General features: G+C 36.8%; 1 long non-coding RNA gene across 1 annotated transcript; it reads right to left on the reverse strand.

The window, feature by feature from the left end:
- Window positions 1-8,960: 8,960 nt before the first annotated feature.
- On the reverse strand, window positions 8,961-9,619 carry LOC130435162 (uncharacterized). Its single transcript, XR_008908781.1, has 3 exons — window positions 9,582-9,619; window positions 9,220-9,350; window positions 8,961-9,046 (listed from the first exon to the last, which is right to left on the reverse strand). It is a non-coding gene; the product is annotated as an uncharacterized LOC130435162 (long non-coding RNA).
- Between the last annotated feature and the right edge of the window lie 498 nt (window positions 9,620-10,117).

Raw genomic sequence — 10,117 nt, forward strand, 5'->3', positions numbered from 1 at the left:
GACACTAACGCAAATGCAGGTTTGGACCTTAAATAGTACCCTTACCTCAACGTACTATTAAGTCAAGGTCATTTTTTATTTATATAGCACCTTTAACAACATTAAATGCTGACCAAAGTGCTTCACAGTAAGATACTACAATGATGCAAATAAAAATACAGAAAAACGCAAATTTAAAAGAAACAACAATAAACCTTGTAAAAACAGGAACAAGAAAATGAACTCACTATGACCAACATATCCAACAAATATGAAAAGGCCTGAAAAAAGAGATACTTTTTTAAAGATGATTTAAATCCAGATAAGGAAGATGAAAACCTAACAGATTGAGGTAATGAGTTCCACAGAAATTGCTCTATCATCTTTAGATTTCAAACAAGACAAAGGGACAGTTAATAGATTTTCAGAGGAAGATCTAAGAGATCTCCAAGTGAATATGGTCAAATAACGTCTGATATAAACTCAAGCCAAACCATGGAAGGCTTTAAATACAAAAGTTAAAACCTTGTACCCAATTCTAAATTGAACTGGTAGCCAATGCTGATGTACTAAAATAGGGGTGATATGCTCCCGCTTTTTCTTTACCATTAAGAAACGGGCTGCAGCATTTTGAACCAGTTGTAAATGTGAAAGGGAAAACTGGTTGACACCAGCAAACAGAGCATTACATAATCAAGCCTTGTAGAAATGAAGGCACATTTATAACTGTCTCTACACTCAGAAATGCTGGGTTGAGCCCTTTTGGGTCATTTTGTTGGGTTATTTTCTTAGTGTTGGGTCAATTTTTGAGTAACCCAAACGCTGGGATACCAGTCGGCTCCAATTGAGTGACAGTTTAGAAAGTAAAACCCTCCCACTTCTCGACGCCTCAGACAAACTTTACCTTCGCGGGCATTTTGATCCACCTCATCTAGGAAAGCTGTTATTCGGAGAATAAAAGGTATGTTTTACAAGTTTTAATGTATAAAACTATTACTGTACATCAAAAAAATGCAAAATTATGCAAAATTCGTCTGTTTGATTTAGGATTAAAAAGTAACGTTACAATCTAGGTTTGTTGGCTTTGGATAGCTAGTCTGTAAGGTTATGCCCACATTGTTACAGCTTTTTAATCATTAACATCATCAGAGTCGTGTGAGTTATTTTTAGTTCAGTAACTTACGCATCTTGATATTAGTTTAAGGTCGAAACAAGAGAGCGTCGTGTCATAAAGCAAACATCCAGCTAATTCTTTTTTATAAATACCACTAATGTTCGGTGAGGGAACGTAGTTTTAAGAGTCTTTTAGACGAGAATGTAGTTGTTAAGAACTCAAATAAGTGATTTATATATAAACATAATACATAACGCCTCTTTGAGATTTCGTTAAGACGCTGTCGGAGGTGTGAGCTTCAGGCTGTCAGCGGTCGTGGCTCCGCTAAGAGCAGCTCTACCTCGGCCATTGCTTCGGGAATATCTTATAACGTTAGTGGTTAACCGTGCGATATAATACATTTTAGGTATATGAAACGAACAATTGTTGGTCTTTTTATTCTTCTACGTATTCCTGAGTGTTTCGAATTAATTTGTGTTAACGTTTATAATATTATTTTTTTAAGGCTGTATTTCACTTTCTGATCCCACTCTTCTTCTAGAACTGCCCAGACCTCTACGCAATACGTACAAGCACCAAAATTGGTAGGCTCATGTAACACCCTGAGTCATTAAGGAAAGTCTCTTGGGGCATATCTCTAAACCGAACAGGAAGTCCGTTATTTTTGATTTCCTGTGAAATTTGGTGATTTGTTTCAATTTCAACGCGTCGTATTTGAACGAACTCCTCCCAGAGATTTTATCCGATCAACATCATATTCATGTCATTTTCATCTTAAGGCCTCTGCGAAGCTAAATTGCCGACATCCTGACTTTGCGTCAGGAAACGTGACCCTGGCGGCCTGCCAAAGTTTAGCCTTCGCCATGGACAGGAAGGTGTTGTTACTCAGGCATAGAATGTCCAACAGGCCCCAGACTTCACACATTTGTTAAAAGACCTGGCCTGAATACAACTAGACGGTGAAATTCAGGTAAAGTTATAGCGCCACCTGCAGGAAACAGGAAGTAACATGTTTTAAACTGTGATTAACGGCTCATCGAGATTCAAACAGGTCAGCATCATATTTGGCCACTACAGACAGTGCGATATTCAGACCTTTTTGATGATACAATGAAAGATCCTTACTTTTCATACAGAGGCGTGTCCATGGCGGCCTGACAAACAGTAAGCTATAGTAACTCAGGCACACAATGTCCAACCAGCCTCACACTTCATATGCTTTATAAGAGTCCTGGTCTGAACACATATCCATGTCAGTGTTCACTTATAGTCATAGCGCCACCAGCTGGCAACAGGAAATATTGCAGGTATAAATAAATTACAAATCCTACTATAATTCGCATGAATTCATTTTATAACCTATCATTAATTTTTTTCTTTATATGGTAAAATTCAGATATAGTTATTACGCCACCAGCTGGCAACAGGAAACATCGCACTTATGAATAAATAACAAATCCTTCTTTTAGTCACCTGCATTCATTTCATCACCTATCATATACTTTTTTCTTTACATGGTAAAATTCAGATAGAGTCATTACGCCATCAGCTGGCAAAAGGAAATATGGCGGGTTTAAATAAATAACAAATCCTACTATAATTTGCATGCATCAATTTAATCACCTATAATTGACTTTTTTCTTCAAATTGTAATATTCAGATACAGCTATAGCGCCACCTGCAGGAAACAGGAAATGTCATGTTTTAAACGGTTCTTAACTGCTCATGGAGATTAAAACAGGTCAGCATCATATTTGGCTACAGTACATATCCATATCAGTGTTCACTTATAGTCATAGCGCCACCAGCTGGAAACAGGAAATATGGCACACAAAAATAAATAACAGATCCTACTTTAATTCGCCTGCATTCGTTTCATCAACTATCATTTACTTTTTTTCTGTACATGATAATATTCAGATAGAGTTATCGCGCCACCTGCAGGAAACAGGAAATGGCATGTTTTTAACTGTTTTTAACTGCTGATAGAGATTCAAACAGGTCAGCATCATATTTGGAGTGTGCACATATCCATGTCTGTTGGACTTATAGTAATAGCGCCACCAGAAGGGAAAAGGGAATGTGGCACATATAAAAAAAAACGATTCCTATTATAATTCGCCAGCATTCATTTTATCACCTACCATTTACTGTTTTCCTTACGCAATCGGGTTGCGGTGGCACTTACTTGTCTATCTACTCAATACCAAGAAAGAAACCATTTTAACCCATGCACTAGATCCACTGAGAAGTCAATTATTTTCAATGTCCACTGCACGTTCTGTTTATCTTTGCCATTTCCAGGTGTCGTACTTAAAAAACTCCTCCTAGAGCCTTAATAAGGTTAACATCATATTTGGTTAGTCTCATGTGAAAAAAACTGTGATGCTAAATGGTGTAGACATTGACCTTGAATGTTCATATGCCGGTTTAACACACACATTTGTGTCTATTCATGCTTAGTGCATGAGACCATTGTCCACTCTACTCCAAACTTACATGTTTGATTAGAGTCATGCCCCGAAAGACGTGTTAAATATGTAAATATAAACCTACTGTATTGCACCACCAACTGGCAGCAGGAAATCTTGTACGTGTACATAAATGACGGTGTTTCTATAATGTAACTCCTTGTATGCAGTAGGGCTGCAACTAACGATTATTTTAATAATCGATTAATCTGTCGATTCTTTTTTCGATTAATCGATGAATCGGATAAAAACAAAAACCAAGAAAAGCATTAATTTCCAACCCTTTATTCAAAAACAGAACTAAAATCTTTAGAAACTGCACAAACATGAGCTGTTATAATAATAATAAAATAAAAATGGACTAACACAAAAAAAATACTTAACAAAAAAAATAAATGTATGCTTTACATCTGCCAAAAATATAGACTTGTTTTTTTAAATAAAGTGCCACCTGAGCTGCCAGAACAATAAATAATTTATAAAAAATAAAGAACAATACAAATCCTGTTAAATTTTCTGATTTGTATTGTTCTTTATTTTTTATAAATTATTTATTGTCAGAAAATTTAACAGGATTTGTATGAATGTCAGAACTAGTTCTCTACACTACACTGCAGACAGACACTCGCAGATGCACACACTCGCAGACGCACACACTTTTGCAGACGCACACACTCACAAACTCTCACACTGACACACACACTCTCAAATTCACTTGAAGCTTATTCATTAAATTATTACCATCATTGTAGTAAGTGCAAGGTTCATTTATACACCACATTTTAACAAAGATGAAAAAGTGCTATAAAAGAACATTAAAATTAAATTAAAAAGTACAACGCACACAAATATATTTGTCAATAATAACCTATGTGGGACAAAGCACAGAAAAATAATTTTATTATTATTATAACAGCTCAGGTATGTTCAAGGAGCAACATGTTTGTGCAGTTTCTAAAGATTTTAGTTCTGTTTTTGAATAAAGGGTTGGAAATTAACGCTAACTTGTCATGCTTGTCAAGCTGGATAACGAGTAAACACCCGATTACAATAAGTTCCTCACTTCAAAATGGAAATAACGTAGGATTCTGTAGTGACTTACCCTGCTGTTGAACTCCCTTCCTCATAATGAAAGACTCCAACTGCAAAAATTGCTTTTCTAACTTAGTAGTTTTGTCCTGTTGTCAGTCCAAATATCAAAAAAATCTTAAATCAAGAAACATTTACTAGACACATGAAATAGCATAAGAAATTATGTCTTGTTTTCTGAAAAAACACCTAAAAATGAAGTGATTATTTGCTTAAAACAAGCAAAATTATCTGCCAATGTGCTGCGAAAAATAATGTTAATGAGATATATTTTCAAACAGAAGTTTTAAGCATCACTTAATTTTCTCAAGCCATTTTTCTTGTCTAGTAATCTTGATTTTGGATTTTTTGACATTTGGACTGGAAACGAGAAATAAATTACTAAGTAAGAAAAGCTTTTTTTAAGTGTAGCTATACATGACAACAGATTGATAAATGAATGGTTCAAAAAAGGCTAGTGAATAAAAACGTGTTTTTATTCTTGCAATGCAAAGTGCAAAGTAACTATACCACCCCTGCTTTACTACTGTTATTAACGAGCTAACGCTAACTTGTCATGCTTGTCAAGCTGGATAACGAGTAAACACCCGATTACAATAAGTTTCTCACTTCAGAATGGAAATAACATAGGATTCTGTAGTGACTTACCCTGCTGTTGAACTCCCTTCCTCATAATGAAAGACTCCAACATGTTTGCGTAAACCCCTAAGTTGGAAAAAACTAGCACTCATAACATAGTTTATGTGCTTGTTGAACTTTAACTCTGAATCGAGAACAAGACCCAAGTTCTTAACTAGAGGACACGGTGTTGACCAAAGTAGGGGAGCCAAATAAAATTACTTCAGTCTTGTTCTCATTTAACTGAAGAAAATGATTACCCATCCAGCTTTTGATGTTGTTTACACAAGCAAGCAAGACAAATATGGACTTAGACCCAGGTTTAATTGACATGTACAATTGTGTTTCATCCGCATAAATGTGATATGGGACCTTGTGAAACTCAAAAATGTAACGAAGAGGGAGCATATATAAAGCAAACAAAATTGGACCCAAGATGGAGCCCTGCGGTACCCCTCCGGTAACCAAAACAGGTGATGAATGAGACTGACCAAACTCCACAGAGAAACTCCTCGCATTAAAATAGGATTCAAACCACTCTAAGGCTGAATCACAGATACCAACCACGGTTTTTAACCTGTTTAAAAGAATGCTGTGATCTACTGTATCGAATGCCGCACTTAAGTCCAATGGTACCAAAACTGCACAATTTCCAGAATCCACAAATAATGAACAAGTCGTTTACCAATCTTAACAAGGCTAAAGTCTTGTTGCCACTGGGCACTCACCCAATTGCCCATATGGTTAATCCGCTGCTGCTTGGATCCATCTTGCGTCACTAAGTATGTAGCGTCATATTCAACCAATAAGATTTAATGTTTAGAGGTTGCATTTTCATTGGCCTGCCGTGGAAGCCTATACCTGATTGGTTGACAACTTGTGACAGTTTACAATCCCAGAAAAGACAGGTGGATCTCTCGAGAGCAGAGTACCAAAGGATGCGTGAACGCACGGCAGGCATTTTGAGTGTGAACACACTCACTGAGCGACCTTAGAAGGTTGTAGCCCCCGAATAGGGACACAGCTACAGATTGTGTCTTGTGTTTGCCCTTCTCCCAGAGACTTCTCTTGCAGTGTCTCATTTCATAAGGCTTCGTCCTCCAGAGGTCTGGCTGCAACGTCATCGAGGCTGTCTGGTTTCATAAAATCAGGTAATTCTAAGTTGAGAATCCTCCGTATATCACATCATTTAGAGGATGACACCTCTTCAGGACACAAGGACGCAGCCTTACGAAATGAGACACAGCTTCTCTCTACCGCATATGTGAGATAACCACATGTGACACACTGGCGCAGAGTAGGCAGTGTCTTGACCGCTGAACGAATAAAATTAATACAATTACACATCGTAAAATATCCCCATCTCTCTACGATGCGCATCGTAACATTTTTTGCATCGTGAAATATCGTGATACGAATCGTTACACCCCTAGCAATTGGAACAACATAAGGCAACAAAAAGCATGATTGAACGAAAAACGGTCTCATATAGCCTACCACAGTATACAAAGCTAAGTTTTTTTTTTTAATTAGAAGAGAGATCAGAACTGATCGGTCAGGTATTGATGGAAGAGATGTGTTTTCAGCCGATTCTTAAAGATGGCTACAGAATCTGCTGATCTTGTAGCAGCGGGAAGATCATTCCGCAGATGTGGAACCGACCCAGAGAACGTACGTGAGAGATTTTTTACCATTTTGGGATGGTACCACAAGACATCGTTTGTTTTCAGGGCGTGGGGATCTGGTGGGTACTGCATTAGCGAGTGAACATAAGGGGGTGTCAAATCAGTGGTGGTTTTGTAGGCCAAGAGCAGAGTCTTGGATTTGATGAGCGACTATAGGGAGCCAATGTATCTTAATGAAGCGAGGAGAGACATGTGCTCTCTTCGGTTCATTGAAGACCACTCTTGCCGCTGCATTCTGGATCATCTGTAGAGGTTTGGTCTAATTGCACATTGCGGTAGAAAAAGAGCTTTTACTAGGACTAGCATAGCATGCTCAGATAGGAAAGGTCTAATTTTCCTAATATTCTATAGGATGAATGCAGAGAAACCCCCTATGCCTGCCTTCTGCACTGAAGTTTCAATGAAGTTGTTGCTCTTCCGAAATGTTGAGTGTCTATTGGCCACAACGCTGAAGAAAATCTTACCTTCCACATTCAAGAGGCTAATTTGACGAATCTGTTTGCTATGGTATGGTATTTTTGGCAGAGATACCACTATTTGAAAATCTGGAATCTAAAGGTGCAACAAAAATCCAAATATTGTGAAAATCCCCTTTATAGTTTTCCATCAGAGGCGCTGTCGCAGGACCTTGCTAAGAAGAAACAGTTTACTGCGGTAATGATGTTTGGGGTAGTAGATGAACCAGAAGGCGGATATTTTAAGCTTTTTATAGATACCAAACTTGAGTGTGCTATTCCCAAAGAGCGGGCAGCAGTGAGCGAAGTTTGTAGGCGAGTCGTTATTAATTTAAAGTGCCTTTGGGGTCAAAATCATCCGATCTACATGCATATAATGCAAAATAAGGACATTTTGAGGTTTTATTATATTGTAGCCAAGCAATTTACACATAGAAGTAAATAAGTCTCTTGAAATGTTTTTGTCTCATTTTATACCGTTTTCTTTGATTCAATGTATGTAATTTTGGCCTTTCCCACAGACTGCTCGGCTAACTTCAGAGAGTGTAATGAGTGGAAAAATTGCATAAAATGTAAATACTTTTTGAATGTTCCTATTGCCTTCAAAATGTAATTTGATTAGAAAAGTAATGTTGGTCATTTATATTCTATGTTCATAATAATATAATAATAAAAACATAATAATAAAGCCTTTTGCACGTGTTCCTAAAACTGTTCCACCCTGTCATCATGGGTTAAACAGCCCTTTAAAGCCCCAGTGAAATGAAAATGAAAATTCTTCTCCTTTGTCAAAAATATCTATATGTTCGCCTTAAGCAGTGGCGAAGCTAAAGTTTTATATATGGGGTGGCCATGGCTTCTTCAGGGGACCACAGACCATGACAGAAAATGTGTGTAACCCTGAGCTGGCATTAAATTATAAATAAATAAATCCTAGAAATGCTCATTAGACAAATTTTCTTCCCAGAGTTTGTCACAAATGAAGAAAACGAATGTAATGAGATTAAAGGAGCACTATGGGATATTTAGGAGGATATATTGACAGAAATGCAATAAAATATACAAAACTATTTCTTCAGAGCTGTATTAAGACCTTACGTAAAGAACAGTTATGTTTGTATTACCTTACACTAAAAAAAATCCTGTAAAATTTACAGTAAACTACTGGCAGCAGGGTTGCCAGCCAGTTACTGTAAATTGTACAGCCACAGTACTGTAATTTAATTTACAGCCATTTACTGTAATTGCAGAATACAGGAAAAACTGTAATTTTGAATAGCAACAGTATAATGCTGTATTTTTTTACAGCAAATTGCTTGATTTTAATTTACTTTATTTAGAAGAAATGCATAAATCACTGTATATCCAGTACGTTTTGCATACTGGATATACAGTGTTTATTTTTTTTTAATTGATACAAAAATACATTACAGACAAATTGTGTACGTTGTTGTACATGAAATAATTTTATTCAGTAACAACTTCATAGTATCCAACATGGCTCTTTAAACATTCATGTTTAAACAACACATTAACCAACATTACCATCATGAAACAACATTGCAAAACAAGGCCCAAGTGAGTCTGTAAAACGGTCCACATCTTGATCCATCAGAGCACAACAAGTAGCTGGAACTATGGAAACGAAACAAGAGAATAATGTTAGATATTCAATTTATAGTCAGAGAAAAACAGAGGACAACATATACAGTCAGAGAATAATAAAATGATGTAATTCAATGATGAGTTCTGTGTGTGTGTGTGTGTGTATGTGTGTGTGCGTGTGTCTGTGTGTGTGTGCTTCTTACTTTTCATCGATTACACTGAATATTCATCATTGTGTTTTGAACAGCGGCGACATGTGGGTTCACTGCAACCTGTTTCTTCTGTATCCTGGCATTTTAGATGACGCTTCTTGTTCCACTCTCTGGATTAATATCTACAAAGAGTCAGGAAAAACTAAATGTTATATATTAAATGTACAAAATATATTATATTAAAACACATGAATTAAATCATCAGCTTGCTAGTGTTAAATAGGGGAGACTTCTAAATAATTTGCCCAAAAAAATTGCATCTCTCGTTGAGAAATATTGTTTTAAAGGTCTTAACAGGTATATAACATTAACATATCTATAAAAAGCAGGTAAGGAAGTTGTTCAAATAATACCTTTCATTGGACTCCAAGTACACGCTGCCCCATCCTGGTACTCAAGATTGAATATGTAACACGCTATGAACAGAGTGGGAAGGCCAGACATGAAGCTGTGCTGAGCACCGTCACACACAACCTGACCTTCAGTAGTCAGTATCCAGTGGACTGCATGGCAAAGTGTCTCCTAAAACAAACAATTATACATGTGACAATAGTAATAGTTAATAGTGACTATACAATTATCTTTAAGCATTTTACATTTAAACTACATTTTAGTATAAGTGACTCTACAAACAAACTCTAAGCAAATTAAACAGAGTAACTTACACTTAAAACCGTACTTATACAGAAATGTAATCCAACTAACGTTAGGGATGTCACGGTCAAGAAATTGTCACTAGTATTTTGTAACGGGTCTCACTCCCACCCTCCAACGGTCCTATTTGGGAGACAGGCCTGCTATACAATGAGGGTGTCGCTAACGTCTTTTGCTCAAGCTCTCAGCTGGCCTCCGATACATAAACTGTATATCTAGATGGTTACGTACATTA

Source organism: Triplophysa dalaica, chromosome 14 (assembly GCF_015846415.1).
Source record: "Triplophysa dalaica isolate WHDGS20190420 chromosome 14, ASM1584641v1, whole genome shotgun sequence".
NCBI lineage: Eukaryota > Metazoa > Chordata > Actinopteri > Cypriniformes > Nemacheilidae > Triplophysa > Triplophysa dalaica.